Source organism: Schistocerca cancellata, chromosome 7 (assembly GCF_023864275.1).
Source record: "Schistocerca cancellata isolate TAMUIC-IGC-003103 chromosome 7, iqSchCanc2.1, whole genome shotgun sequence".
Classification (NCBI taxonomy): domain Eukaryota; kingdom Metazoa; phylum Arthropoda; class Insecta; order Orthoptera; family Acrididae; genus Schistocerca; species Schistocerca cancellata.
Genome location: NC_064632.1, coordinates 560,816,387 through 560,831,285, shown reverse-complemented (window position 1 = coordinate 560,831,285; position 14,899 = coordinate 560,816,387).

Sequence of the window (14,899 nt, the reverse complement as noted above, 5' to 3'; positions counted from 1 at the left end):
AGAGCTGGGAGGAGAGCGAATGGTTCTCACGATCGCACAACTGACGTTGGCTACTTGCCGGAGCGAGCCATGTGCTTACGTAACGCTGCGTGCAACACGTTAAACGTACCCTTTACGAATCTGAAGAAGTGCTATTAAATATTAATCGATCTTTTTCATACTTAGTATAACAAATTCTGTGGCTAACACAACCATACAGTAAAAATTTCAAATCAATAACTTCAATACTATCGGAGACATAAATTTTTACCTAAAACGCTTAGTAACCGGGCTAGCATTGTGAAATTGACTTAGGGACTGTTATGTGTTCATTTACAGTATCAACTGAAACTACAACCAAGGGATAGGATCATATAACATAGTTTCATTAACACAGATTTCTGGCGTAATTAAAAGTTCTTCGGAAAATTATTTCATCATATTTTGGTTGTGTGAGTGTTTTGGAGAGATTGAGAGAGTGAATGGAGGACATACGTAAAGTGAGGATGCGAAATTTTGTTAAAACTGTGTAGACGTATGCGTGAGAAATTTCTGCGATAGGGGAATTTGCGACGTATGTCAGAGTGAGGTTGATTTTGTAAAAGGCAGCCAGAAGGGGCAAGTGTATTAAATTCATTAGTAATTTATTTTGTGGAAAAGAATTAAATTTAGTTTCGAAATTCCGGATTTTCTAGTCTAATTTACTTGTGGTAACCTGACTGGCGGACATTAGAAATACCACGAGTATATAAGTGCTCGAGATGATCGGAATTCAGCGATTCCCGCGCATTTGAGTAGGGATTTGTGCCTCAGATCTATGAGTCGACATAGTGGCTTGGGAGCCGTCTTAGGTAAACACTTATGTTACAATGTGATGATAAAATTTGTACCAAAATGAAGAAATTCGCGCGTTTGATCAGTTCTCATTTCGTCGACTAAAAGTGACTGCAGTATTGAGTATTTTCGTGAAGTTTGAACTTCATGAGAGATTTATTTTTGGAGATATTTCATGTCGTACATAAACTCCGCGTGGAAGGTTTCGTGCAGATTGCGAGACATTATGGCGAGCATTTCTTTACAAGATGCCTACTGAACGACGGAATGTGTTAACTCGCGAGCAGTCGTGAGACATAGACTGTTTTGGATGTTCAAAATATCGGGTCTGTCTAAATAGCTTCTGGCTGCTTTCAGGTGTGAACCTGTAATAGAGAGTCAGTAACATTGCATAATTAATATCGGGATATTACATACGAACTTGACAGCCATTTTCCGTGTCCTAAATACAATAAAGCAACTTAAAGGAAATGGACATCTTTTCAAATGAGTCATGCAAGGATCCTGAACATTCGATAGTTTAACTAATTTTCAGCTACTGTCCATGCACTGGAGTTACGTGGCGTTTCCGTGTTAAGTATTTTGATGGTGGTGGTTAGTGTTTACCGTCCCGTCGACAACGAGGTCATTAGAGACGGAGCGCAAGCTCGGGTTAGGGAAGGATTGGGAAGGAAATCGGCCGTGTCCTTTCAAAGCAACCATCCCGGCATGTGCCTGAAACGATTTAGGGATATCACGGAAAACCTAAATCAGGATGGCCGGAGACGGGATTGAACCGTCGTCCTCCCGAATGCGAGTCCAGTGTGCTAACCACTGCGCCACCTCGCTCGGTTGTTAAGTATTTGGTCGGATTTTCATCAACGCTGTTTTTATCGGCTAATCCGATATCTACCATCGCAGATGAAGGAGCAGACAACCTAAAACCTATCCAGGTAGGTGGAATAATTCTTTAACAAAGAGTGAGACACCAACCCTCACCGCTGCACTGTGCGTAGACTTCTAGCGCCATACACACTCCTGGAAATGGAAAAAAGAACAAATTCCCACCGGTGTGTCAGACCCACCATACTTGCTCCGGACACTGCGAGAGGGCTGTACAAGCAATGATCACACGCACGGCACAGCGGACACACCAGGAACCGCGGTGTTTGCCGTCGAATGGCGCTAGCTGCGCAACATTTGTGCACCGCCGCCGTCAGTATCAGCCAGTTTGCCGTGGCATACGGAGCTCCATCGTAGTCTTTAACACTGGTAGCATGCCGCGACAGCGTGGACGTGAACCGTATGTGCAGATGACGGACTTTGAGCGAGGGCGTATAGTGGGCATGCGGGAGGCCGGCTGGACGTACCGCCGAATTGCTCAACACGTGGGGCGTGAGGTCTCCACAGTACATCGATGTTGTCGCCAGTGGTCGGCGGAAGGTGCACGTGCCCGTCGACCTGGGACCGGACCGCAGCGACGCACGGATGCACGCCAAGACCGTAGGATCCTACGCAGTGCCGTAGGGGACCGCACCGCCACTTCCCAGCAAATTAGGGACACTGTTGCTCCTGGGGTATCGGCGAGGACCATTCGCAACCGTCTCCATGAAGCTGGGCTACGGTCCCGCACACCGTTAGGCCGTCTTCCGCTCACGCCCCAACATCGTGCAGCCCGCCTCCAGTGGTGTCGCGACAGGCGTGAATGGAGGGACGAATGGAGACGTGTCGTCTTCAGCGATGAGAGTCGCTTCTGCCTTGGTGCCAATGATGGTCGTATGCGTGTTTGGCGCCGTGCAGGTGAGCGCCACAATCAGGACTGCATACGACCGAGGCACACAGGGCCAACACCCGGCATCATGGTGTGGGGAGCGATCTCCTACACTGGCCGTACACCACTGGTGATCGTCGAGAGGACACTGAATAGTGCACGGTACATCCAAACCGTCATCGAACCCATCGTTCTACCATTCCTAGACTGGCAAGGGAACTTGCTGTTCCAACAGGACAATGCACGTCCGCATGTATCCCGTGCCACCCAACGTGCTCTAGAAGGTGTAAGTCAACTACCCTGGCCAGCAAGATCTCCGGATCTGTCCCCCATTGAGCATGTTTGGGACTGGATGAAGCGTCGTCTCACGCGGTCTGCACGTCCAGTACGAACGCTGGTCCAACTGAGGAGCCAGGTGGAAATGGCATGGCAAGCCGTTCCACAGGACTACATCCAGCATCTGTACGATCGTCTCCATGGGAGAATAGCAGCCTGCATTTCTGCGAAAGGTGGATATACACTGTACTAGTGCCGACATTGTGCATGCTCTGTTGCCTGTGTCTATGTGCCTGTGGTTCTGTCAGTGTGATCATGTGATGTATCTGACCCCAGGAATGTGTCAATAAAGTTTCCCCTTCCTGGGACAATGAATTCACGGTGTTCTCATTTCAATTTCCAGGAGTGTATATAAATCTCCGAAGAAATGAAGTCATTTTACACTAAATCGTTGCTACATTGCATTCCAGAGATTCAACAAATTGCTGTTAAGCAAGTATTCGTAATATTGATGTTGATGTTTTGGTGTTCTGTCCGTGGACACATTTCTAGCAGCCCTCTATACTAGTTTGTATTGAGTCATGCCTATATCCATTTGAACCTGATAATTATTGTCATGTCTAAGTCTCCTAAAATTTTTACACTCTGCAAAACTGCATCGCCTGCCCCTACACATTTTTCCGCAACCTAAACTGGTATTTATCCAGAATGGCTTGTACCAATGTTTGCATTCCTCTGTGGATAAGTCGTATAAATATTTTACAAATATGAAATTAAATTTATGCTTAGGTGATCCATCTTTCAGCATTTGCTTTCCTTGGTATCAGGATTATTACAGTCTTCTCAAAGTAAGAGGGTATTTACTTATCGCCGGCCGGAGTGGCTGAGCGGTTCTAGGCGCTACAGTCAGGAATATCGCGACCGTTGTAGTCGCAGGTTCGAATCCTGCCTCGGGCATGGATGTGTGTGATGTCCTTAGTTAGGTTTAAGTAGTTCTAAGTTCTATGGGACTGATGACGTCAGAAGTTAAGTCCCATAGTGCTCAGAGTCATTTGAACCATTTTTTTTTATTTACTTATCTCACATACGCTTCGCACCAGGTGCTTAGATCATTCAGTGCTCTGTCAAAACCTTCTCGCTTCATTGTATCAGCGACCTCATATTCGTTAGCTTCTTCTTCCATTTTAATGATACTGGTTCCAAGTTTCTTTCCTGTAAATTGGCGTTCTCTACAAGGTGAATCCGAGTCCTACCAACAGCATTTTCGAGATGAATCAGGGATATTTCCTGAGTATTTTGATGTAAGGAGCCACGGTCTCCGGTGGTTATCCAGAATAAGTACGTTTAGTTTCATTTGTTATCCTTTTCCTGTTTGTATGTGAGTTACACTGAAAAATATATGCATAACACTGGAAATGTCGACGCCCTGTCGTTTGAGTTTTGTTTAATACTTTTTACATTAACACACAGTGTTTGCTGGCGACAACAGTAATGGCATTATCACTGTTCATCCTCTTGCACGCATTCAATCTTGAACGATTCTCTCTCGGGTTGGTTTTTCCGCCAGGGTTACCTGTACGTTAATAGTAATTCAACGTAATAGGGATAGGTTTACTACTACAGACTTAGCTGATATGCATGCTGTGTATGGTTGTACTGTGTGCAACTCTGTAAGTGACGGCAACAGCATCACACTTCTTTTGCATGTGAATGTTATTGCATTATTCTTGTGTTGCACGTTGCCGCGATTGCATGTTACAAGATATTTCACTATTTTCAGAGTATTTCTACAGAAACGAAGATAATTAGAACAAAAAAATCAATAAATCATAACTAATTTATTACTCACAGACAAGCCACCTGGGACCATGAAATATTCCTGAACCATCTCCCGAATTTCACGAGGTGTATTTGGATTCACCTTGTACCTTTTTGTCATCCTTCCGGCGTCCCTTCTTCGTTTAATACTGATTGCCCATTCGATCTCTTGACGTTCATATGAACGCATCTCTTTTCTCGAAATGTTACTGAAATTATTCTGGATGTTGTGACTATATTCCCCACACCAAAGCATGCTTCTACTGCTTTGCACTTGTGCTCCACCCATTATTGCTATGAAAGCTACCCAGTCAACTTGCGTCCTAAATTTTTATAAAGTTTTGGCCAGTGTTGTCAATGTTCCATTGTAAACTCTGAATGTCTCCTGACGATTTTAATTCATCTAGGTCGTATGTAATTAAATTCGCATTTTCTACATTTCCTGTTCTGTTGTCATCTGCATTGCACAACTGCTGTTCACCGTACATAGTTGCTCCTGGGACTGTTCTGCAGTTGAAAATCTTTTCTAAAGGTCTGTCTCACTGTTACACAGGATGTAAAGCGGGTATTGTGAGTATTCATGGATGTGACAGGAACGATCGTTCGAAGCGGAAAAAATCACTAAATATTGGCTCTAAAGTGGATATCTTAAGCATTATGAGTATCACTTCAACTTCGATCCTGTGGAACAAATCTCTTCTGCTACAATCTCTTTGCTTTCCATATTTTGGGAGGATGTAGTATACAGCACAATCAGACAAAACTGATCAGTAAGCATTGGCTCTAAAATGCATACCTCGTGAGTTATGAGCCTTTGTTCGTCATAAGAGATCTGTTTCACAGCATCAAAGATGAAGAAGCGCTCAGAGCTCTCCAGATACGCTCTGTAGATGTCATGTTGACTGGACACTTTTTCTTGTTTTGGTTCATGTTTCCACGTCTCAAAATATAGAAAACAAAGAGAGAGTACTCGAAGAGATTTGTTTCACAGCATCCTAGATGAAGAGCTCGTAGCTCTTAAGATATGCTTCTCGGAACCCATGCTGACTAGACGATTTTGATTGGAATTATAGGCCTCATATCCGTGACAGCTGACTATTTGTCATGGGACACCCTTTGCATCTGAAACCTTTTGATGTCTCCCGATCTCTTGCGCACATTCAATCTTATTTCATGCATCTTTAAGCAACTGATAGCCATTAAGAAACTGTAATCTGTGTAGAGCTATTGCAATTGGCTTTCCCTTTCATTTCTCTATCGATATAATCTCCTAGTTTCCCTTATCTTTCTCTTTGCTACTATCGAATTCCGCAGTTAAATTTCCATCTCCCTTAACTGCTAAATAATTCTTTCATTTCATTGTACATACGTTTTACCATATTTTTGTTTGGTCATTTTCTTGTCTGTTTGTCCCTTGGGCATAGATTTTGCAGTTGATTTGAAACTACCTTCCTCATCAGTTAGCGACTTGAAACTTTAAACATAACTCAGAACTAGATAACAACGCAATAGTAACTCGTTTTCTTGACTGTCATTTGGGCATAGGTGGTGGTAATAACACTTGACATCTCCCTTGTACAACTGCCATGTTGAGTTGGTAGTGTCAGATTGAATTTCTGGCGTATGTGAGTTGAAGAACATGGCTGAGCATAGGGGGAGGGGAGAGGTTATAGATATTGCTTCCTTTCTTCTCTGCCTGTCTGTTCGGTACAAATTCTGCAATTTACTTATAGTTTACCGGTAATTCCCAAATGAGCTAAAGAGCTGAAACTTAAACATAGTTCAGAACTGTATGACTATTTAGTACTAACGCTCTTTCTTGTCTGTTGTGTGTAGTGGAGCATTTTGTATACCACTGCCATTTCACCCTTTTCCTGTTTCCGTCATGAATGGTTTTCAGGAGAATGACTGCTGGTCAGTCTCTATGTAAACTTGTATCTCTATAATTCTTATCCTCACAGTCTTTTCGTGAGATATATGTAGAAGAAAGCTATATATTGGTTGTATCATGTGAAGATAAACTGAAATAAACCTGAAATTTAGCACATATCTCTGTTGTAATCTTATCAAAATGTTTGAAGTCAATTGAAAAATGTAACACACACAAAACTAGGAAGCAGAAAATAATTACTTAAAATAAAATTAATTTCAAATGTACCTTATTTCTAAATCAGACTAAAAAGTATAAAATAATTTATCCTACTCCTTTATAGATTCCTAATCCCATATAATAGTCCTGAAAATTTGTTATTATGAATTTTAGATGGTTGTGAAAATACTTTTAACAATTAATACGAAAACTGTGGACAGCAAGAAATACATAATTGATCATAAATTGTTTACATTTATACAATTGTATGTTTTAAGCGTCCCAAATTTTTCGTTTTAAATGATTCAAGAATTTTCATAGCTATTAAAATTTCACAGTCACACAATTTCTTTACTACCTCGATGGAGTTAGGAATCTGTATGGGGCTAAGAGTACTTTCTGGCACGAACTAAAAACGTAGGATGTTAAAAATTCACTAGTATTTAAATAATTATTTCTATGACCTCTTTATATATGCAGGTATTAAGTGTGTATACTTGTATTACAGTGTGGAGACGTTGCCTTGTCACTTTCTTTGCTATGATGTAGCTTACCTGTATTTGTACTTCTTTTTCCATTGTGAGATGTATTCCTGCATTGCTCCACTTTAATTTTACGTTAGTAGTCTTAAACTCGCCTGACCAGAAATGCTTTTAATCTTGTTACTGTTTCACTAAATCCTACATATCCACCATCACCCTATGCGTTTCTCTTTTCGAGTTCCATAATGTACTTAACCGATTAAGCGATCTAACATTCAATGTTCGACTTGTAGAGTGCCAAATCGATTTTTTTATGGTAACAGCCTCTCGAGCAGCCAGACCTAAAGAATCGAATTGGGGGCTACTTTATCTACAGCATATTCTAACCTGGGGCTTGACTCATCATCAAGCCAAACAGTGGAAATACCGGCCCCCCGTGATATATAACGCCATGGATTTCTCTTACTTTCACAAGATCACATTACAAAGATGGAAAATCGATTACTCAGACTGTCACCTCTGCAGTACAATATCGTTGAGGGAACCAGGTAGCGAACCGCTTCTAACAAAAACACACCCGGACGCCTCGGGGAATCATGGTAGGTATTACGTTACCCGAACAGAAACCAGTTTCAGACAAGCTGCGCCACAGTTCTGAATATATCGACGGAAAGAGCTAAGCTGAGTCTGGATATACCTCTGGCGCCACCCCTCTCCCTTGGTTGCTTCCTGTTCTACGACGGCTGGTATAGTGCTTTAGAAATTTTGAATCGTTTAAAACGTTAGCCATACTGTTAATAACTCGTCTCGGATGGCACGATTATTCATGAATCTCCTATACTTCCTGCCTTGACAGGACTTCGCAAATTAAAGCTTTATGTGCAACTATTTGCCTATCTGCTTACGATTGTTCATCAGTTGTGTTGATGAGTCCAGAGACTGGTTTGACGTATAGCATACACGCTAGTCTATTTGGTGAAAACCATTTCTGCAACACTACTGAAACCTACATTCATTTGAACCACCTTGCTTTGTCTCCCTCTGAAATTCACCTATTAATCCTTCCGTTGCCCACCATTATCTATACTAATAATAAAACTGTAAGCCGTCGTGACTGTACACTATGAGAATTAAAAGAATGACACACCACGAAGGAATTATCCGAATAGGACGGAAATCAGAGATTTATTTAGAATCGGGAGTCATCAGTGAGGACAAATATACTGCAGTGAAGGAGATACAGCCGGCCCGAGTGGCCGTGCGGTTCTAGGCGCTGCAGTCTGGAACCGAGCGACCGCTACGGTCGCAGGTTCGAATCCTGCCTCGGGCATGGATGTGTATGATGTCTTTAGGTTAGTTAGGTTTAATTAGTTCTACGTTCTAGGCGACTGATGACCTCAGAAGTGAAGTCGCATGGTGCTCAGAGCCATTTTTGAGATTCCAGGCCACGATGATTAATGAAGACGGCGGTGAGGTGGCAAGATGCAGACGTGCCTATCGCCATACAACCCAACAACCAAGAATGATGGTCTGTCGTGTCATTTCTTTTCACAGCAGGACGCCTTTGGTTGCCATCCGTGGCACCCTTGCAGAACAGAGGTAGGTACATCGACGATGTTGTGCCCCTGATTTGTTGCCGTTTCTGGCAGGCCATCCTAGGCTTACACTTCATAATACCCACCCATAAACGGCTAGAGTTTCTACTGCCTGTCTTCGTGCTTGCCACTTCCTATTTGGCCAGCAAGACGCCGGTTCTATCTCCAATTGAGAATGTTCGGAGCATTATGGGCAGGACCCTCCAACGAGATCAGGATTTTGACGACGTAATGCGCCAACTGGACAGAATTTGGCACGATATCCCTCAGGAGGATATTCAACAACTCTTATCAATCAATGCCATGCCAAACTGTTGCTTGTAGAAGGGCAGAGGTGAACCAACATTTTCGATTTGTGAAGCTCTCCCTCTTGAATAAATCATCCAATTTTTCTGAAACTGTAATTACATCTTTGTCTGTACATGGAGACACCCATACCCATTTTCCTGCCGCATTGGGACAATTTCATGATGCATCTTTTTTTTTGGCGTATTTGCTAAAAACAGACTACGGGTGATGTATGGAAAACAGAATACAGTAAGACTAGTTTTAAAAACACTGTTTGTTTGAACACATTTATCTCCAAAACGACTCATTTTCATGGGGTTGCTTTGAGCAACGTATATGCTTTAGTACGTCGAAATCGCATACCGTAAAAAAATTAATTTAATGTTCTGTGAGTACGCTCACTATAGTTGTTAATTCCCCGAATCGGGAACTCCCGGCTCACAACGCTGTACGTCATTTCCACTACAGTTGTTCAAACGTTTACCTCACTAACACTGTCATCACGTCGTAGTACACCAAAGGACCAATAGATGGTTGTGTTAATTTCGTAGTACACCAAAGAACCAATAGATGCTGCTTTTAGTTTTTTTAACTCAGTACCAGAAGTATTTTCTAAGTGTACATTAGTGACAGAATTAAGCTCTGCAATCTTATTCACACAAATACAGACTAAAATTGGCTAAAATATGCGGATTTACTGATTTCACTTTGTGCATTAAAATATTAAGAAATTGCTTTGCTTCTCTCGATAGATTTGACTTCTTGGATAGGAAAAACGGGTTCATTGACTTTGCTTTGTGACTTGGATGCCTAGTTATTGAAGTTTTATCTCGTCTTGTTTACCAGTAACAACGCCTATAAAACAGTTTCAGTGCACTAGAACGGCTAAAAGACTGAGGAGAATCCGATGAAAATCTTGAGGCGAAAGTGGCTGCGGTTCTAGAACATGACGCCTTAACTTGCTCTTTGAAAACTCTTGTGGCGTAACTCTAATCGAAAGCACCAGATCTTCTGGTCATAGATACGGGGGTGGATCAGTAGATTAAGAATAAAAAGTAAACTCGGTACACAGGAGGCACTCCTATTGCCCTTGGTCGCAGCCTGCATCTATTTGAAACACAGTGTCGACTTATAGTGATATTATGTGACACCTACTATAGAAGTACAGGTGACGACTGTCCGTCTGTGGTAAGAGGCTTCATATACTTTCTACGTCGAACTCTATACCATGTGTTGGCTGTCACAGAGAAAAGTTATTTTGTTAATTTTTCGTAAAGAATTACTGTTAACTAGCAACCCACCCCAGTTTCCCCAAGCTATGCTCGAGTTACCTGTGAAACCTCTTGAAAATTTGTGTAGTCGTTTTGAAGAGGAGCGTGTTCAAACAGAGGGGCAAACGGACAGACAAATGATTTTAATAACAGTCTTATTGTACTTTGTTACAGGCCGTACATCACCCGCAAATAGCTTTTTGGCAAATGTTTTTACTGTACGGAGAGGACGGTTTTTACCGTTTTACTACTTGTATAAATTTTTACTGTGATTTTTAATCGTAGGATGGTAGTGATGGTACTTGGTACAGAAAACGGTAGCCAGTGAGCAGAATAAAACTGCTATCGCTAACTGAAGCAAATAAGTTAATCTAATTGCGTTGTCACTGTGTCAACCGACAGTATGTTGGGAATATCTAATATTTAAAAGAAAAGTATTAATTTTCAGCTACTTCAGTAATTGGTGTCAGTAACTATATTTACTCACTAACTACTGTATTACTACTAGTTAGTGTCTGTATCCATTCTTTACTGCATTCACTTCCAAAGGAAAGACACCATGAGATTTCAGGTCTCCGGCACTAGAAAAATGTTTTTGAAACCCAGAAGACCGTCACGAGACTGAACAGATCGGTATTTTGTGCAGTTCTTTAAAAGTTTGGAGCTATGCACGTACCAGTTCGTGTCGCTTTCAGCTCTGTAAGTCCTGTGGGTGGTGTCTTTGATTAGGAATCAAGACGTCCTCGGTTCCGGGTTCTAAACCGCCACCGCTTAAATTTTGATTAATAATCAGGATCGGCGACCAAAGACTTCCGGCGTAAGAAGTCACCTTCATTCTGCCAACGGCCTTGTCAAAGAGGGCGGAGGAGCGGACAGAAGTTCAGGGCACTTTTTTGTCCTTGTGATGGGAAACTGCCCCTAATGGCGGTATAACCAGCAATGACCTACGGAATGAGGATGCAGAAATCAAGGGAAACCACCCCATTAAACATTTATAACGTGTATCCACAGGACATGTGGTCTGTACTGGAAAAAGTGTCATAATGATCTCCCCATTTGCAAAAGATTCCGGATATCTGAGAGGGGACCGCCAAGGGGAATGTGACCATGAGAAAAAGATTACATATCGTCCTACCAGTCGGGGAGTTGAATCTCAGAAGCCTGAATGTGGTGGGAAAGATGGAAAATTTGAAAAGGAAAATGCAAAGGCTCAGACTAGATATGGTAGGAGTCAGTTAACCGAAATGGACAGAAGACAAGGATTTCTAGGCAGACGAGTATAGGGTAATATCAACAGCAGCAGAAAATGGTGTAGGCCTAGCTAGAGTAGGCTTCATTATAAATCGAAAGGTAGGGAAAAAAAGAGTGTTACTGTGAACAGCTGAGTGATAGGATAACTCTTGTTAGAATCGACAGCAAACCAACACAGACAACGATAGTTCCGGTACACATGCCAACATCGCAAGCTGTAGATGAAGAGATAGGGAAACTGTATCAAGATACTGAAAGGGTAATACAGTACATAAAGGGAGTTGAAAATCTTATAGTCATAGGGAATTGGAATGCACTTTTAGGTGAAGGAGCAGAACTAAAAGCTAGAGGAAAATATGGGCTTGGAACAAGGAATAAGAGAGCAGAAAGACTAATTGAGTTCTGTGATAAATTTCAGCTAGTAATAGCGAATACTCTCTTCAACAATCACAAGAGGAGGAGGTATACTTGGAAAAGACCGAATGATACGGGAAAATTTCAAATAGAGTACATCACGGTCAGATAGAGATTCCGAAATCAGACACTGGATTGTGAGGAGCACACAGGAGCAGATATAGACTCAGATCACCATGTAGTACCAGTACGCTGAAGTGTAGTGAGAAAACGGCTACTCACGTTGGTGTGTAGAATATACGAGTCTGGCAACATACCAAATGACTTTCGGAAAAATTTCATTCACACAATTGCGAAGACGGCAAGACCTGACACGTGCGAGACTTATCGCACAATCAGCGTAACACTTCATGCACTCAAATAGCTGAGAAGAATAATTTTCAGAAGAATGGGAAAAAATTGAGGATGTGTTAGGTGACGACGAGTTTGGCTTTGGGAAAGGTAAAAGGATCCAGAGAGACAATTCTGAGTTTGCCGTTGATAATGGAAGCTACACTAAAGAAGAATCAAGACACGTTCATAGGATTTGTCGACCTGGAAAAAGCGTTCGACAATATAAAATGATGCAAGATGTTCGAAATTCTGAGAAAAATAGGGCCAAGCTATTGGGAGAGACGGATAATGTACATGTACAAGAGGAAAGAGGGAATAAGAGTGGACAGTCAAGAACAAAGTGCTCGGATTTTAAAGGGTGTACACAGGAATGTAGTCTTTCGTCCCTACTATTCAATCTGTACATCGAAGAAGCAATGATGGAAATAAAAAAAAAGATTCAGGAGTGAAGTTAAAATATAAGGTGAAATGACATCAATGATAAGATTCACAGATGTCATTGCTATTCAGAGTGAAAGTGAAGAAGAATTACATAATCTATTGAGTGGAATGAACAGCCTAATGAGTAGAGAATGTGGACTGAGAGTAAATCGAAGAAAGGCGAAAGTAACCAGAAGTAGCACAAATGAGAACAACGACAAACGTAACATCACGATTGATGTCCAGGAAGTAGATGAAGTTAGGGAACTCTGCTATCTAGGCACTAAAATAACCAATGACTGACGGAGCAAGGAGGACATCAAAATCAGACTGTTATTGTTGTTGTGGTCTTCAGTCCTGAGACTGGTTTGATGCAGCTCTCCATGCTACTCTATCCTGTGCAAACTTCTTCATCTCCCAGTACTTACTGCAACCTACATCCTTCTGAATCTGCTTAGTGTATTCATCTCTTGGTCTCCCTCTACGATTTTTACCCTCCACGCTGCCCACCAATACTAAATTTGTGATCCCATGATGCCTTAGAACATGTCCTACCAACCGGTCCCTTCTTCTTGTGAAGTTGTGCCACTAACTCCTCTTCTCCCCAATTCTATTCAACACGTCCCCATTAGTATGTGATCTACCCAACTAACCTTCAGCATTCTTCTGTAGCACCAAAAAAGGGCATTTCTGGCCAAGAGAAATCTGATATTATCAAACATAGCTTTTAATTTGAGGAAGGATTTTCTGAGAAAGTACATCTGGAGCACTGCATTGTACGGTAGTGAAACATGGACTATGGGAAAACCGGAACAGAAGAGAAACGAAGCATTCGTGGTGTGGTGCCACAGACGAACGTTGAAAATTAGGTGGACTGATAATATAAGGAGAAAGAATGTGAAAAACGCTGAAAAGGAGAAGGGACATGATGATAGTACATCAAGGAATGACTTCTTTGATACTAGAGGGAGCTGTAGAGGGCAAAAGCCGTAGAGGAAGACAGAGACTGAAATACATTCAGCAAATAATTGAGGACGTAGGTTGCAAGTGCTACTCTGAGATGAAGAGGTTGGATATTTAACATCTTTTGATTTTTCAGAAAATCTTTTCAGTCTAGTCCAGCAAAAATAACGGCCAGTGTTATGCTCCCCCTGTTCGCACCACACCAATGGAAACATATATGGCATTGACGCACGAGCACACTGCAGCTCCTTACGCTAGTCCATTGCGCAAGTACCATAACAATCATGCTCTGCAGACAGAATAAAGCTTGTGTGCCTTCTTAGAAACATGAGTAAGATTACGTTTCTGGACTTTGACTGTATATTCCCGACATAAGAAACAAAACTTATTGGGTTTATTTACACATCATTTTCTTTTTGGCATCTTTGACGATACTATTTTTTTTAAATTTTGTTATTTCTGTGTCATTACTTGTGATTTAAAATTAAAGTAATTACAGAATACTACAAGTTGTCTCATTTTCTAAAAAATGTATTCCTAGAAGAATTTCTTTGTTTATAATGTGTAAAAGATGGTGGGTAGGAATTGCTAACTCAGTCTCTATATCTAGTTTTTATTTCAGGGAGAAAATAATAATTATTATATGGTGATGTTTGGACTACAGATACATATACAGAAAATTTGCAATTTGAATGTAAAATGACTCGTTCCACACCATGACAACTTATTGTGCAAAATGATCCATGGAACATGAAAGTAACTAACTAACTAACTAACCTTCAAAATAAACCAGGTGTTCCATGCGATACCAGAATTCACAAAGTGATCAGTCACAGGAGCAATTTGAGAACCTCTGGTCTAGACACTTCGTACAGAAGTTTGGAGAGAATATACTCGTAGATAACAAGCTAACGCACTGGTGTCCAAAACTAAAGCAACAAATCCCTGTTTCCCCGTCCTGTGTCTAAGTTGTAACCTCCCCACGTAAAATAATTCACCGCAACCTCTCAACAGAAAATGTTAACATAAATAATATTCACGTTAAGTGTAACCTCCCCACAAAATATAATATAATGAATAATTATTTGGTTAATGTGATTCTAATTTTGTGTAACCTCTCTACAGAAATTCTTTTT